The 18,349-nt window shown below is 43.3% G+C and overlaps 2 protein-coding genes across 4 annotated transcripts in view; one reads left to right on the forward strand and one right to left on the reverse strand.

The window, feature by feature from the left end:
* Positions 1-18,349, reverse strand: part of LOC134294872 (zinc finger protein 135-like) — a 140,997-nt gene that overhangs the window by 112,807 nt on the left and 9,841 nt on the right. Inside the window, exon 2 of one of the 2 annotated variants that reach the window (XR_010001513.1) lies at positions 9,693-13,144. The exons of the other annotated variant lie outside the window; for it this stretch is intronic. The gene's annotated coding sequence lies outside the window, so the exon portion shown is untranslated. Of the gene's footprint in view, positions 1-9,692; positions 13,145-18,349 lie in introns of those variants that run through there. 2 annotated transcript variants of the gene reach the window in all.
* The window catches only part of LOC134294870 (zinc finger protein 135-like), an 87,403-nt gene that overhangs the window by 32,383 nt on the left and 36,671 nt on the right, over positions 1-18,349 (forward strand). The gene's annotated exons all lie outside the window — the stretch shown is intronic.

Genomic DNA, 18,349 nt, shown 5'->3' on the forward strand with positions numbered 1-18,349 from the left:
CGGTTCCTCTGGAGCCGCGAAGGAGGAGAGACAGAGAGAGAGAGAGGTTGGTATTGATATTGATATTTATATTGATCTTGATATTCTATCCGGATTGAGTGTCTCTGAGTCTGTCTTGGGGAAGGAGGAGGGGGCGGGGCCTGCCTCCCTCCCGGAAGAAACGAGGCCTCAATGGCCGCCAAGGCCTCCCCCTCCCCCCACCCTCCCCGTCTTCCCTTGTTTGTTTATGTGTTTATTGTTTACTGCATTTCTATCCCGCCCTTCTCACCCCGAAGGGGACTCACAGCGGCTTAGCAATGGTATGTACATACAGGACCATAGATTATTAGCATACAAAAGGTCAGCATTATCTATTACTATATTGTACTATACTGCAATATTACATGTAATAGGTAATATACAATTATAATAGTGTAGTATTATTGTATTGTATTGCATTATATTGTACGTATATACTATAATATATTAGCACAGCACAATATCAGCATTATCTATTACTATATTGTACTATACTGCAATATTACATGTAATAGGTAATATACAATTATAATAGTGTAGTATTATTGTATTGTATTGCATTATATTGTACGTATATACTATAATATATTAGCACAGCACAATATCAGCATTATCTATTACTATATTGTAATGTACTGCAATATTACATGTAATAGGTAATATACAATTATAATAGTGTAGTATTATTGTATTGTATTGCATTATATTGTACGTATATACTATAATATATTAGCACAGCACAATATCAGCATTATCTATTACTATATTGTACTATACTGCAATATTACATGTAATAGGTAATATACAATTATAATAGTGTAGTATTATTGTATTGTATTGCATTATATTGTACGTATATACTATAATATATTAGCACAGCACAATATCAGCATTATCTATTACTATATTGTAATGTACTGCAATATTACATGTAATAGGTAATATACAATTATAATAGTGTAGTATTATTGTATTGTATTGCATTATATTGTACGTATATACTATAATATATTAGCACAGCACAATATCAGCATTATCTATTACTATATTGTACTATACTGCAATATTACATGTAATAGGTAATATACAATTATAATAGTGTAGTATTATTGTATTGTATTGCATTATATTGTACGTATATACTATAATATATTAGCACAGCACAATATCAGCATTATCTATTACTATATTGTACTGTACTGCAATATTACATGTAATAGGTAATATACAATTATAATAGTGTAGTATTATTGTATTGTATTGCATTATATTGTACGTATATACTATAATATATTAGCACAGCACAATATCAGCATTATCTATTACTATATTGTACTATACTGCAATATTACATGTAATAGGTAATATACAATTATAATAGTGTAGTATTATTGTATTGTATTGCATTATATTGTACGTATATACTATAATATATTAGCACAGCACAATATCAGCATTATCTATTACTATATTGTAATGTACTGCAATATTACATGTAATAGGTAATATACAATTATAATAGTGTAGTATTATTGTATTGTATTGCATTATATTGTACGTATATACTATAATATATTAGCACAGCACAATATCAGCATTATCTATTACTATATTGTACTGTACTGCAATATTACATGTAATAGGTAATATACAATTATAATAGTGTAGTATTATTGTATTGTATTGCATTATATTGTACGTATATACTATAATATATTAGCACAGCACAATATCAGCATTATCTATTACTATATTGTAATGTACTGCAATATTACATGTAATAGGTAATATACAATTATAATAGTGTAGTATTATTGTATTGCATTATATTGTACGTATATACTATAATATATTAGCACAGCACAATATCAGCATTATCTATTACTATATTGTACTATACTGCAATATTACATGTAATAGGTAATATACAATTATAATAGTGTAGTATTATTGTATTGTATTGCATTATATTGTACGTATATACTATAATATATTAGCACAGCACAATATCAGCATTATCTATTACTATATTGTAATGTACTGCAATATTACATGTAATAGGTAATATACAATTATAATAGTGTAGTATTATTGTATTGTATTGCATTATATTGTACGTATATACTATAATATATTAGCATAGCACAATATCAGCATTATCTATTACTATATTGTAATGTACTGCAATATTACATGTAATAGGTAATATACAATTATAATAGTGTAGTATTATTGTATTGTATTGCATTATATTGTACGTATATACTATAATATATTAGCACAGCACAATATCAGCATTATCTATTACTATATTGTAATGTACTGCAATATTACATGTAATAGGTAATATACAATTATAATAGTGTAGTATTATTGTATTGTATTGCATTATATTGTACGTATATACTATAATATATTAGCACAGCACAATATCAGCATTATCTATTACTATATTGTACTGTACTGCAATATTACATGTAATAGGTAATATACAATTATAATAGTGTAGTATTATTGTATTGTATTGCATTATATTGTACGTATATACTATAATATATTAGCACAGCACAATATCAGCATTATCTATTACTATATTGTAATGTACTGCAATATTACATGTAATAGGTAATATACAATTATAATAGTGTAGTATTATTGTATTGTATTGCATTATATTGTACGTATATACTATAATATATTAGCATAGCACAATATCAGCATTATCTATTACTATATTGTAATGTACTGCAATATTACATGTAATAGGTAATATACAATTATAATAGTGTAGTATTATTGTATTGTATTGCATTATATTGTACGTATATACTATAATATATTAGCACAGCACAATATCAGCATTATCTATTACTATATTGTAATGTACTGCAATATTACATGTAATAGGTAATATACAATTATAATAGTGTAGTATTATTGTATTGTATTGCATTATATTGTACGTATATACTATAATATATTAGCACAGCACAATATCAGCATTATCTATTACTATATTGTAATGTACTGCAATATTACATGTAATACGTAATATACAATTATAATAGTGTAGTATTATATTGTATTGCATTATATTATACGTATATACTATAATATATTAGCATAGCACAATATCAGCATTATCACTATATTGTAATGTACTGCAATATTACATGTAATAGGTAATATACAATTATAATAGTGTAGTATTATATTGTATTGCATTATATTGTACGTATATACTATAATATATTAGCATAGCACAATATCAGCATTATCACTATATTGTAATGTACTGCAACTGGTCGGTTGATGTCAGTTGATTATGTACTTTTATGATGTTTTTCTTTTTCTTGTTTCAGTTGTTTTCATTGTATTGTTTATTTGTTATATGTTTTTAATGGTGTTATAATAATAATAACAACAACACCAACTTTATTTTTATATCCCGCCTCCATCTCCCTGAAGGGACTTGGGGCAGCTTACACAGGGCCAAGCCCAAGTGGTACAAACATTGTAATAAAACAAATTGATAAAACATAATAAAATTACATTAAAAATAAAACATGGCTTGATAAAAGACCTGAGGACGCTCATAAAAATGACCTGGAGGCCTTGTTTATGCTGGGTTTGGTCTCCATGCAAGCTGCCCCGAGTCCCTTCGGGGAGAGAGATTGTGGTGGGATATAAAAATAAAGTTATTATTATTATTACGTACATACAATATATAGATGTCACTATCTATATTTTCCAACTCCCAATCACTTCCTTGTTCCTTCCTTCCTTCCCACCTCACTCCATTCTTCCTTCCCTTCCTTCCTCCTCCCTTATTGTTATTTATTTATTAATTATTATTATTATTATTAAACTTATATACCGCTACTCCCGGTTTGGCTCGGAGCGGTTTACAAAAATAGATTAAAACAATACATTGGGCTTTAAAATAACAATAAAAACAATAAAAGCAACAATAAAAGCAACAATAAAAACAGACATAGCCCCGAGTCTTTCACCCATTGAACGCTTGTCGGAAGAGCAAGGTTTTGCAGGCTTTCCGAAAGGCAAGTAAGTCTCGGGTGGTTCGAGTTTCCACTGGCAAGGCATTCCATAATTGAGGGGCTACAACCGAGAAGGCTCTCTGCCTAGTGGAAGACAAATGATAAGTCCGTATGTTAGGGACTTCAAGCAAATTTTGGTCTTCAGACTGAAGTAATCCCTGGGGTTGGTAGGGTGATAAGCGGGCCCTCAGGTACGCTGGCCCCAGACCATGTAAGGCCTTGAAAGTTAGTACTAGTATCTTGAAAGTAATCCGGTACTCAATCGGTAGCCAGTGCAGCTGTTGAAGAATTGGGGTGATACGCCACCTCGCCGGCACCCCAGCGAGAAGACGAGCCGCCGCGTTTTGCACCAGCTTCGGTTTCCGGATCACTGACAGAGGAAGGCCAATGTAGAGGGCGTTACAGTAGTCGAGCCTCGAGATGACCGTCGCCTGGATCACCGTCGCCAGGTCGTTCCTAGATAGGTAGGGAGCCAGTCGCCTAGCCTGGCGTAGATGGAAAAACGCAGATCTGCTCACAGCAGAGACCTGGGCCTCCATTGTGAGCAGAGGGTCTGATAAGACACCAAGACTTTTTACAGAAGATGACGGACGTAGTGTCTCACCATCCAGGGTAGGCAGCTGGATCTCCCTCCCACCCGGACGGCCCAGCCAAAGGATCTCCGTCTTCGCTGGATTCGCCCTCAACCTGCTGGCACGCAACCATCCAGTAACGGCTTCAAGGCACTGATGGAAACTATCGGGTACGGAGTCCGGCTGGCCCTCCATCCTCAGAATGAGCTGAGTGTCATCAGCGTACTGGTGGCACTCGAGCCCAAACCAGTCGGGCAAGCGGTCGCATATAGATGTTAAATAATAGAGGAGAGAGAATAGCTCCCTGTGGGACCCCACAAGTTAGCGGAGACCACGCGGAAACCAACCCTCCCCTCACCACCCGCTGTCCCCGATTTTGGAGGAAGGAGGACACCCATTTAAGGGGTATCCCCCTAACCCCCGTCATGGCTAGGCGATGGGTCAATAGATTGTGGTCGACCGTATCAAATGCTGCTGTGAGATCCAATAACACGAGCAGCGCTGATCCGCCTTGATCCCTCTGGCAGCGAAGTTGGTCTGTGATGGCGACCAGCACAGTCTCCGTCCCGTGCCCCCTACGGAAGCCGGACTGGAAGGGATCAAGTCCGGCTGTGTCATTGAGGAACTGCTGCAACTGTTCCACTGCTGCTCTCTCAACCAGCTTGCCCAGAAACGGAAGGTCCGACACTGGGCGGTAGCTAGTGGGAACTGAACGATCTAAGTCTGGTTTCTTCAGCAGCGGAGATACCGATGCCTCTTTTAAACCCTCTGGAAAAACTCCTTGCTCAAGGGAGCTATTTATTATATTCAACAGAGGTTCACGTAATCCATCTAGGCAGGATTTTACTAGCCAGGAGGGACACGGATCGAAGGAGCAGGTGGTCGGCCTAGCTGCAGTCATGATCCTGTCGACAGCCTCTGCATCCAGCGGGGTAAACAGGTCCAGGATGGGCCCAGAGAGTGGCCACGGAGTCTCAAGTTCAGTTACTGTATCCATCGTGGCAGGGAGTTCCCGACGAAGAAGCGAGATCTTGTCTGCAAAATAGCTCTGGAAAACCTCAGCAGAAGGAGCCAGGTCATTATTGTTTGGAACAGAAGGGACCTTTGTCAGGGATCTAATGATCTTAAATAATTGTGCTGGGTGTGAGCTCGCAGACGCTATCAAGGAAGCATAATACGACTTTTTTGCCTCGGTGATAGCCTGCTCATAAGACTCTCTGGACTTCTTATAAGCTGATTCCGATTCCTCATCACGGCGTTCCCGCCACATGACCTCTAGCCGTCTCTTCTCCCGTTTCATCGCACGGAGCTCCTCAGTGAACCAAGGAGACTGATTCTTACGGGGTCGGAGAAGGCGTCTAGGTGCGATCTCATCGAGTGCATTGGATAATTTGGTGTTCCATGTATCCACTTGCACCTCCAGTGAGTCGCTGACAGGTTCTATGGCCTTTAGAGCATTCAGGAACCTGACCGGTTCCATTAGTCTCTTCGGGCGAACCCAAATAGGTTTGGCGCCCAGGCTGGGTGGGTTGGTGTGCTCTATACGGATTCCTAGGGCACAGTGGTCCGACCATGGAACCTCCGAAACGGAGGTTAGGGTCACTTGGATTCCAACCCCAAAGATCAAATCGTGTGTGGCCAGCCTGATGTGTAGGCCCAGTATTATAAAGTGAGAGTCCTAGTGTCGCCATGGTCGACACTAGGTCTTCAGCTGCTGAGGAGAAGGAGCCTGCATCAGCATGGACATTGAAGTCCCCCAAAACAATAAGCCTGGGGAACCTCAAGGCCCACTCCGACACAACCTCTAGCAGCTGTGATAGGCTGTCCACTGGTGCATTAGGCGCACGGTACACCAGTAGAAAGGCTATACTCTCCTGTGAATCCCACACAAGGCCAACGCTTTCCATACCAGAGATGTTTGGAGTGGGAGCCGCCCTCAGAGATCAATTTTCTCGTGCGAGCATTGCCACTCCACCCCCCCGTCTCCCGGTCCGCATCTGGTGGGTGATAACAAAATCTGGAGATGATAATTCCTGGAGGAGGACCTCATCACCCTCCTGCAACCAGGTTTCTGTGACACATGCTAAGTCAGCCCCACTTTCAATAATGAAGTATGAAGAAGTATGAAGTAATGAAGAATAGTTTAGGTAAACGTAAAGGTTCCCCTCCCCCAGTGGCGCAGCGGATTAAACCGCTGAGCTACTGAACTTGCAGATCCCTTTCTTGGGATTGCGGTTTCTATTGTAGTTGGACAGTGGCCTGAAATTATACTTGACTGGATTTGCGCTTTTGAATGAAGATTTACTTAATATTTAGTGATCCAAATGATATCAATTCTTGAGTATGACTTGTGTCTCTCTATCAGAGAAGAAGGTTTCGTTCTTTTCTTCTGGGTGTAAGAACCTCCAGAGATCTATGATTGACAGTTTTTCTACCCTAATCCAGAAGCATTTTTCCTTGATTCTCTTGAATTGGCTTTATAGTTTTTCAAAATCCATATTGAAATCCACAATAGAGTTGCAGTCAATATCCTCCATCTCTTTCCAAAAAGTTTCAAACAAAGAAGCTTTTGCATAGTTAGAAGCATAAATATTGACAAGTGTTTTCTTTGTTTGTAATTTTATCATTGCCATTAGAAATCTTTTTTTTATCTTAACCATTTGAGGTTGCCAGAATTTGAGGATATACAATAACAGGCCATTTCTTTTGGAAGTTCCTGCTGAAACCAATTCTTCTCCCACTCTTTTTGGTTAAAAGTATTTCCTGGCCTGTTGTTTAAGGCGTGTCTCCTGCACCACTATTATATTAGCATTTTAAAATATAATTTTAATTGACAAAAATATTTATTACAGTGTTATAAAATGGGAATATCAGGGACAGGAAAGGGTCCTGGATAAGAGTAGGGGCAACTACCACCTGGGTGAAGGCGATTTTTTTTTTCTCGGGGTATAAGGTAGAACATGGGATGGAAAGAAGGGAAAAGACAGAGAAGGGGATTTTGTTGACCTCCAATCTTCTTCACTGGGGTTTAAAAGTCTGCATTTCATCTCTTATTTAATTAGTGGGTCTCCCATTCGTCCTTTCTCCAGATGTGAACAATGCAGTGGGCCTTTCCGCACACAGAATGCTCACCGGGAGGGAAGAGACGCGGCCGTCGGAGACCTTTCCCGTTGGGCACAGCTTCCGACCTTTGCCGACCACGTCTCACCCCTCCCGGCGGTGTACATTACAGTGTAACTTGGTAGAAAGTTGCTAACCACCATTGCTAACAGCTTCAGGACCTTTCCTGTTCCCCCTCAGCCACTTAAGTACCTGGAGGGAGGGCCCAAGTTGACCCGCGCCTGATCTACCCAGGGACTCCATTATGTTGGATGAGCCAGACTCTACTGTACTGACTACTGGGACTCAGTGCTGCAGAATCCTGGGAGCTGTAGCTTCATGTGGTGTCTAAATGTCTCTGCCACAGAAAGCTCTTGCCTTCTTAAACTACAACTCCCAGGAATTTGGTCTCAGTGAGCAGTTAAAATGGAGTCACGCTGCATTAGTGGCCCAAATCAGGGAAGCCTTACAGAATCAAAGGAAACCATGTAGGCCTTTTGGAGACTCCTTGAAGGCCTCTTCCTTCCCAAAGGCATCCCGGGAAGACCTTTCCTTTCTTTGCACAACCTCCAGTTCCCTCTTGATTTCCTTTTGCCTGTCCAAACTTGCAGGTCGTGTTTTGATTGACAGGAGGGGCGGACGGGACTGGCTTATCTCCTCGCCTTGCTCTTTCCTCGCTGTTCGACTGAGGGAATGAATGGCCTGAATGGAACTTCGTTCAGCATGGACTCATTTTGGGAACATCTCAACAAGCCTCAGTGTGGGTTTGAATGAGCCGGGTGGGAAGGCAGATCCTTGGTCATTTGGAGGATTTCTTCGTCCCCAAGCTCGTATTATATAATATGCGCCAGGTTATGCATATATAGGGTTGTTGTATGTCTTTCGGGGTGTGTGGCCATGTTCCAGAAGTATTCTCTCCTGATGTTTCGCCCACATCTATGGCAGGCATCCTCAGAGGTTGTGAGGCATGGATAAACTAGGCAAGGAAGGTAAATATATATCTGTGGAGAGTCCAGGGTGTGACAAGAGTCCTTTGTCAGTTGGAAGCCAGCATTAATGTTGCAATTAATCACCCTAATTAGCATTGGAAAGGTTTGTCTCTTGCCTGGGGGGTATCCCCTGTTCAGAGTCATTAGCCATCCTTGGGGCTCCTCTGCCCTCAGAGTGTTGCTTCCCATTTACTGTTCTGAGTTTTGAGTTTTTTAATACTGGTAGCCAGATTTTGTTCATTTTCATGGTTTCCTCCTTTCTGTTGAAGTTGTCCACATGCTTGTGGATTTCAATGGCTTCTCTGTGTAGTCTGACATGATAGTTGTTGGAGTGGTCAAGCATTTCTGCATATATAGATTGTATAATTATATATACAGTATATTACTAGCTTGGGTCCCCAGCGTTGGCCCAGTTATTCGAAAAAGTAATTTTTTAATTGTACAAATTCATGGTTCAGGTGTTTCTCACTTTTAGCTGCCAGAACCTCCATGCCATCTTGCATCGCAGCTTTCTCCATTTTGTCGGGTATTCTTCTGGTCTTGCAGTTCAGACTCACTGCTGGCATGATGCTCCTGGTGGCTGACATCTGCTGTCGAGCATTCCTTAGAGCAGATCATTCTCGTTTCCCAGCAGGAGGGAGTCCTTGCTGTCCCAGTCGGTGCATGGGTCCCTGTGCTCACTCTCTCTGTGTAGGGCCGTGGGCTTTGTCCTTCCCCATTCTAGCTGGTGGGGCCTGTCGGGACTGTCCTTTCTCTCCCTGGGCCGATGTGGCTCCCTCCAGCACTCTGCTGCTCGACGGCTTTCCTTCCCGCATGGGAAACAAGGATCCCGTTGTCCTTTTCTTTCCTGGCTGCTCAACCATCCTTGTGGAGGATTCTGTGGACCTCCTCCTCCCAAGGCTATTGCTGTCAGTCCTTGGAAGGTGTAGGACACAAAGGTAGGCTCACACAGCTGGGGCTATGGAAACTTTATTGAATCCGCCTTGCCAAGATGATCACAAAGCTTACACTGTCCCTTTTCCGCCAGCCCCCCAGTATATCAAGATGCTTCTTCCCTCCCTCTCCCACGTTTCCCCCTTCCCATTCACACCTTCCCGTCAACAGTTCTTTCCCATGTTTGAAACCCAGAGCAGGTCATAAATCAGTCTTTCCAAACAAATGGTCTTCCTCTTCCGGCTCTCCCCCCCCCCCCCCCCTGCCCCTTTGCTCTGGTCGGATGTGAAAAGGTCAGTTGGCTTTTTGCATCCTGACAATTGCGGTGTTTCTCCTGATGACGCCATCCCTGGCTCCTTGTCTCACTTGCTCTTTGTCATACTCCACTCTCCCCGCTAAGATGATCCATTCCTCTAGAGACCTGGGACTCCTTGGCCCACAGGATACTGGGTCAAACTCTGTGGTCCTCTATTCTCTCCCAAATTTAGTGACTCTTCTGGGTCTTCTCCCAGAAATGACGGGTCGAGTGCTAGGGCAGCCATGAGAGCTGCAGTCCCACAGGGGGAGAACTCCTGCGGGGTTATCTCTAAGGCCTCGCTAGGTGTCCAGTCTCTGACATCCTGCTGCTACACACCTCTCATTGTTGGTAGAGAAAGAGCCTTTCGAAGAGACAGGGCTTAATGTCAGAAAGAAAGTTGCTTCTAAGCTCTAACCCTAATGCACCAGGTTATATCTCTTCCCTGTTTCCTTTCACCGCCTCATTGTTTACACATTCCCATGGAACCTAACTGCTGTCTCCATAACAACCATTATGGTTACCTTCCCTCTCCCACCCTTGATCACCCAGATGGTCATCATTAACAGCTTCTTGTTCACAGCTCTTTGATGGCATGGTCACTCCTAAGGCTTCCTTCGAAGATAGAGTGATCCATGACAGCTGATGCCTTATTGAATGGCAACTCCCAAAAATTCTATAGTATTGATCTATGGCAGCTGAGGTTGGACTCAGTTTGTGTTTGTTCTACATGGTAGGTGTGTCCCAGGTCAGGGAAGCCTTTCAGAAGCAGAGAACAGCATTTTGGACCTTGTAGAGGCCACTTGGGGCACTTCCAGACAGCACTAAATCACGGGTTTTAAACAGGGGCAAAAGATCCCAGAACTTCAGAAGAGGTCCACATACAGACCTGTTGGTCCTGGGATTTCTGCCTCCATTGTCCAGACTTGCTGCTTTGTTCCGAGAGTTAGAGGCTCCCAAAATGGTTGCTGCAGGACTTCTGCCTGAAACCTCAGCGGGTTTTTTTTTTAAAATGGCAAGATGCAGATTTGCAGAGATTCAGATATGCGGATCACTGCAACAGTTCCGTTCTTTGTCCTGGCCAGAGAAACTGCCCTCCAAACGTTTCATGAAGTATTTGCCACACAAACAAACCTAATGGGGCAGGGCCACCTTGCCCAAGTCAGCACTGCACAATAAAACAGGAACAGGCAATTGTAAGCCAGGAACAGAAGTTTGTCCTTATCTTCTACTTTTACAGCCTGGCTGCCTGGCCATCTGTCCAGACAGATTTGGTTGTGTACTTGTGGCATCGAACAACAGGGCGCTGTTCCTAGGTTCCACATGACTTTCCCTATTAGCCACCTGCATGACCTTGTCTCTATATATTTACATTCCTCTCCAGCACGTCCCTGTCCCAACAGCCCGTAGTAAGCATTTGTCATTTACGTTACTCATGTTGTCAGCACACACCCAATGAGGAACCAACATGTATAGCCTGGCAATATCATCATGTTGTTCCCTGGCGCAAGTACACTACAAAACCTGTCTTCACCGATGGCCATACAACAAAGTGTGAGTAATTACAGTAATGATGGCATTCTGTTCCTGGTTTGAAAGTGTCTGCTCCTGTGTCATTGTGTACTGCTTACTGTGAAGGTACTTGTTGCACCCCAGGAACTCGATTTTTCGGCCACAACCTTCATTAAACAGGTGAAGGGTGAAGTTCCTCTTCCCTGGCCAAAGTTTTTGCCTTCTTACTCGAGTGTCACCTTCCTTTTAGGAACCAACCAATCATGAACAAGCATCTAAAACCCGGGAACAAACCCAGTTCAAAAATCCTGTGATTTCCGATTCCAGGGACATGCAGACATGCGAAGATCTGGATATTTGGCAAAAACCACGATATTCCCACACCTGGAAATCTCGTGTTTTTTGCCTTTTCTAGCGGTTGCTTTTGGGTTTACAGGGAACGGTGTCTGGCCACCCTATTGTTTACTACGGAAGCTCCTGGGATGAAGGGACTGTCTGGACGGGCCCTTGGAGGCATCCTCCAAAAAGTATCCAGGCAGACTTTTTTCCCCACAGCCTCTGTTTTTCTCAAGATTTCCTTTTGGTTGGCCAAATATTGAGGCCCATACTTTTATTTAATGCCGGGGGAGGGGGCAATTGTATTATCTGCTCCCTCCCTTTTCCCTCTGTTTTGCTCATGCTCAGTAAGTCATTTGTGAGGCATCTTCCAGGACAGGAATGGACAGAGTGGGTGCCGTTCTTCCCCAGGTTGGGATTTAATGGCTTAGATTATTGCAGACACGTTCCTACAACCCTGTGCACATAACCCGTGTTTCTCTCAATCGCCTTCACCTGCTGAAAAGCCTTTCCCCACAACAGAGGGCAGGAAATAGAGGCGGAAATGGACAGGGTGGAAAGGGCTGGGCAGGAAGGAGGGTTTCCCGACTGCGCTGTGCCTGTGAATTTGCATGCCGTCCTGCGGCTCAACCAAGGGAGTGAACAATCCAACGGGGACTTAGTCCAGGCGAGACCAGTTCTGTGGACATCTCAGCATGCCTAAATGGGGTGTTGAATTTGCCAGGCAGGAAGGCAACGTCTTTGGGAATTTGGGGTTCCTTTGAGAGATGTAGGAAATGTGGTGGCAGCAGAGGTCCAATTTGGGATGCACAGGAGACGGACCTGGGATCCCTTGTGGCCTGAAAGGGAACCTGAAATTCATGAAATCATCAGGAAAGGGATCATTGTGCCTCTTAAGATTTAACTTATGCTGGTAATTCAAGGAAACCCATTATTCAGAGTGAATGACGTCCTGTGTATGGTCTGTTTGACTGTCTGCCTTGTGTTTCTTTAGCCATGTTTAGGTCAAGCCAACAAAACCAATGTGGTTCTTTAGTATTGTACGAAGGTCCCTTTTTCTTCCATCCATCCCTCTTTCCTTCCATCAATCACTCATTATTTTCATCCTCCCTCCCTTCTTTCCTTCTGAATCCATCCCTTATAGTTCATAAATCTGTGATCACCTTTGCTTGTTTCTGTGTGTCCTTGAGACCCTTCATATCTCCATTTCTGGGTAGTTCAATTTTCAACACAAGCACTGAATGGAAAAGAGGATCATCTTGGAAATAAAGGAAGTTTGCAGGTTCATGTTTAACCTTTTGCTCTTCTTTCTTGATCAGGGAAATGAAGACCCTATGAAGTCACCACGGGCATAAAAAGAAAATATCAATATCTAGTGGAGATTGAGGAATTTGGAAACCAAAGGGCAATAATGAAAGAAATCCTGTGGGAAGAAGAAATCCTCTCTAGGTGCCAATCTTGTGGAACTCAATTTTGATCAGAAAGAAAAAGGGAACACTCACGTGTGCATATCACAAAACTGTCGACATGGAGGAGAAACCCTATACATGCCTTGAGTGTGGAAAGAGCTTCAGTTGGAGGAGCAATCTGCTACTGCATGAAAGGACTCACACTGGGGAGAAACCTTTTAAATGCCCGGAGTGTGAAAAGAGCTTCACTCATAGTTCAGGCCTATATTCACATCTAAGGACTCACACTGGGGAGAAACCTTTTAAATGCCCGGAGTGTGGACAGAGCTTCACTGGGAGTTCAGGTCTACGTTCACATCAAAGGACTCACACTGGGGAGAAACCTTTTAAATGCCCGGAGTGTGGACAGAGCTTCACTGAGAGTTCAGTTCTACGTTCACATCAAAGGACTCACACTGGGGAGAAACCTTTTAAATGCCCGGAGTGTGGACAGAGCTTTGCTCATAATGGAAGTCTACATTCACATCAAAGAACTCACACTGGGGAGAAACCCTATAACTGCCTGGAGTGTGGACAGAGCTTTACTCAAAAGGGACACTTAGATTCACATCAAAGGACTCACACTGGGGAGAAACCCTATAACTGCCTGGAGTGTGGACAGAGATTTGCTTTTAGTTCAAATCTACGTTCACATCAAAGAACTCACACTGGGGAGAAACCCTATAACTGCCTGGAGTGTGGACAGAGCTTTGCTCGTAGTTCAGGACTACGTTCACATCAAGGAACTCACACTGGGGAGAAACCCTATAAATGCCTGGAGTGTGGACAGAGCTATACTCGTAGTTCAGGACTACGTTTACATCAAAGAACTCACACTGGGGAGAAACCCTATAAATGCCTGGAGTGTGGACAAAGCTATACTTGTAGTTCAGGATTACGTTCACATCAAAGGACTCACACTGGGGAGAAACCCTATAACTGCCTGGAGTGTGGACAAAGCTTTGCTCAGAAGGGACACTTACATAGACATCAAAGAACTCACACCTGGGAGAAACCCTATAACTGCCTGGAGTGTGGACAGAGCTTTGCTCGTAGTTCAAATCTACGTTCACATCAAAGAACTCACACTGGGGAGAAACCCTATAAATGCCTGGAGTGTGGACAAAGCTATACTTGTAGTTCAGGATTACGTTCACATCAATGGACTCACACTGGGGAGAAACCATATAAATGCCTGGAGTGTGGACAGAGCTTTGTTTGTAGTTCAGGACTACGTTCACATCAAAGAACTCACACTGGGGGAAAACCCTATAAATGCCTGGAGTGTGGACAGAGCTTCACTCGGAAGGGAAGCTTACATAGACATCAAAGGAGTCACACTGGGGAGAAACCCTATAAATGCCTGGAGTGTGGACAGAGCTTTGTTTGTAGTTCAGGACTACGTTCACATCAAAGAACTCACACTGGGGAGAAACCATATAAATGCCTGGAGTGTGGACAGAGCTTTGCTCATAGTTCAGGTCTACGTTCACATCAAAGGATTCACACTGGGGAGAAACCCTATAACTGCCTGGAGTGTGGACAGAGCTTCATTCAGAAGGGAAACTTACATACACATCAAGGAACTCACACTGGGGAGAAACCCTATAAATGCCTGGAGTGTGGACAGAGCTTCATTCAGAGTTCAAGTCTACGTTCACATCAAAGGACTCACAACTCGGGAGAGACCCTATAAATGCCTGGAGTGTGGGCATACCTTCAATCATAGTGGATATCTACGTAAACATCAAAGGATTCACACGGGAGAAACCCTATACATGCCGGGTGTGTGGTAAGAGCTTCACGCAGAGTTCAGGTCTACGTTTACATCAAAGAACTCACACTGGGGGGAAACCATAGAAATGCATGGAGTGTGGACAGAGCTTTTCACAGAATAACATTATACATAGACATCATAGAATTCAGAGAATTCACCCTGTTAATTGACACCAGAGTGTCATTCTAACATGTACAAAAGCAACTTGCAAATTTTGGAAATGCAAGCTCAAAGTTGGGACATTTCATCACATGTGGTGTATTGTAGAAAGATTGAACTAAAAATACAGTGTTCCCTCACTTATCCCGGGGGTTAGGTTCCAGGACCACCCACAATAAGTGAAAATCCACGAAGTAGAGATGCTATATATTTCTACATTATTTTAGTAGTTATACACTATTTTAAGTCTTTATCAAGAAATCATGTGTTGATAAATCGCCTCCTTCTCCTCTTGTTGCCGCTTGGGCTCCTTTTCTCTCCCTTTGGCTTCTCCTTCCTCCCTTCCTTAGGCTGTACATTGTAATTTAGTATTATTTATAGTCGTCTTTTAGAATTTATTGAAAAACCGCAAAACAGCGAATCCACAAAGAGCGAAGTAGTGAGGGAACTCTGTATGTTCCATTCTGGAAGTAATTATATTATCTAAAGGGAATAGAATAATGAGAGATAAAAATTAACAGATAGAATTAGGCCTTTAGGCATGTATCCCTGTCTGTTAGTTCAGCTGTATGAAGGTAACTGTTTCGCAGGTCTGTTTGTTTCTGATTTAGTTTTGTATCTCATGTAATAATAATAATAATAATAATAATAATAATAATAATAATAATAATAATAATAACAACTTTATTTTTATACCCCGCCCCATCTCCCCGAAGGGACTCAGGGCGGCTTACATGGGGCCTTGCCCGATAAAACAATCAAATATCAAAACACAGCAAAAAAACAGTTATCCAATAAAAACATCAATTACAGTAAAAACAATTGTTAAAATCAACATAAAACATACAATATTAACACTGGAGACTAATTCATAGAACTCAGGCAAAGTGCAACATGGGCCGAAATGGGGAAGGTAATTTCACAGTTGAAATGGACAAAGTGCAATATAGCATTGGCAACACCTCGAGAATGGGGCTATTATAAAATGGGCAGATAGATCAGTCCAACACCAAAGTATCAAAGGCCTTTTGAAAGAGCCAGGTTTTTAAGCTCCTACGGAAGGAGAGGAGGGTAGGGGCCTGCCTGATCTCTCTAGGGAGCGAGTTCCAAAGCCATGGGGCCACGACGGAGAAGGCCCTCTCTCTCGTCCCCACCAACCGCGACTGCGAGGGTGGTGGGAGCGAGAGAAGGGCCTCCCCCGACGAGTGAAGAGAACGTGCGGGTTAGTAGGGGGAGATGCAGTCTCTAAGGTAGGTGGGTCCCAAACCGTTTAGGGCTTTGTAGGTGATAACCTGCACCTTGAATTGAGCCCTGAAAGTAAATGGCAGCCAGTGAAGCTCCTTAAACAGAGGCGTTGAACGCGCCCTGTAATTTGCTCCGGTTAGAAGCCTGGCTGCCGAACGCTGTACTAGTTGTAATTTCCGGGCCATCTTCAAAGGCAGCCCCACGTAGAGCGCATAGCAATAGTCCAGTCTAGAGGTAACTAAGGCATGGACCATCATGGTCAGATCAGACTTCTCGAGGTACGGTCGCAACTGGCGCACAAGTTTTAATTGTGCAAAGGCCCTCCCGGCCACGGCCGACACCTGAGCCTCAAGCGTCAGCCCCGAATCCAGGAGGACCCCCAAACTGCAGACCTGCGCCTTCAGGGGGAGTGCGACCCCGTCAAGCACAGGTTGCCACCCAATACCCCGATCGGACGTACGACTGACCTGGAGGACCTCGGTCTTGTCGGGATTAAGTCTCAGCTTGTTCACCCTCATCCAGGCCAACACAGCGGCCAGACACTGGTCCAGAATCCGAGGGGCTTCCTTGGATTTAGGTGGAAAAGAGTAGTAGAGATGGCGTAGAGATGGCACTGTACTCCAAAACTCTGGATAACCTCTCCCAGCGGTTTCATGTAGATGTTAAAAAGCATGGGGGACAGAATGGAACCTTGCGGGACCCCACAGGTCAATGGCCAGGGGTCCGAGCAGGTGCCCCCCAGCTTCACCAACTGGGAACGGCCCTCCAGAAAGGCCCTGCAGTACCCCCAAGGCCCATCCCAGAGAGCCGCCCCAGAAGGATACCATGGTCGATGGTATCGAAAGCCGCTGAGATGTCCAAGAGAACCAGCAGGGTCACACTCCTCCTGTCCAGCTCCCTGCGGAGGTCATCCACCAAGGCCACCCAAGCCGTCTCGGTACTGTAACCAGGCCTGAAGCCAGACTGACAGAAGTAGTTAGTTTCATGTGTAGTTGAAGCATTATATACAATTTCTGCCTTTTTTGTAATGTTGCTTTTAATCTCTCTTTTTTGATTTTGATTTTTTTTTTGCCATAAAGAGGGGGATTTATAAGGGACAAAACTGCTGAAACCGTCAACTTGTTTTGTTCTGAACCCAAAGGTTTCCTGTTCTTTGGCTGCCGAGTGTTCAGGGAAGAGTGAGGTCTGTGGGATCAGTGAGTAGAAAACATGACACAATTTAGATAATGGTTTGTGACACAACAACAACCCTTGTAGTAGTCAATGGGATATTCTGTATGCCTTCTTTAATGTCAAGTAAGACAATTTCCCCTTATGTCTGGAGGCTCTGTCGAACTGGCTACGTGCTAGTAGACTGAAGGTGAACCCGGCGAAGACTGAGATTCTCTGGCATGGCCGTTCAGCTGATCTGACCCACTTGCTACCCACCTTCGATGGTGCTGCCCTATCTCCTTCGCCCTCCGTTAAGAGCCTGGGTGTCGTTTTAGATTTGCAGCTGACAATGGAAGCTCAGGTCGCTGCTGCTGGCAAACAGGCCTTTTCCCACCTACGACAAGCGAGGCAACTGGCACCCTATCTATCTGATGAGGCGCTGGCAACGGTCATCCATGCCACGGTCACGTCTAGGCTGGACTATTGCAACGCCCTGTATGTTGGCCTTCCAATGTCCACGACCCGAAAGCTCGTATTGTTCAGAATGCGGCAGGCAGGCTACTCACAAGAACACCCATGAAATGCCACATCACACCAGTGCTGCAGCATCTGCATTGGCTTCCAACTGATTACCGTGGTCTCTATAAGATGCTAGTCCTGACCTTTAAAACTCTTTACGGCCAGGGCCCATCGTCCCTTAGGGACCGTCTCTCCTTCTCCCATCATCGGAGGTCGCAACGACCATCCCAACGAGAC

Source organism: Anolis carolinensis, unplaced genomic scaffold (assembly GCF_035594765.1).
Source record: "Anolis carolinensis isolate JA03-04 unplaced genomic scaffold, rAnoCar3.1.pri scaffold_26, whole genome shotgun sequence".
In the NCBI taxonomy this organism is placed as follows: domain Eukaryota; kingdom Metazoa; phylum Chordata; class Lepidosauria; order Squamata; family Dactyloidae; genus Anolis; species Anolis carolinensis.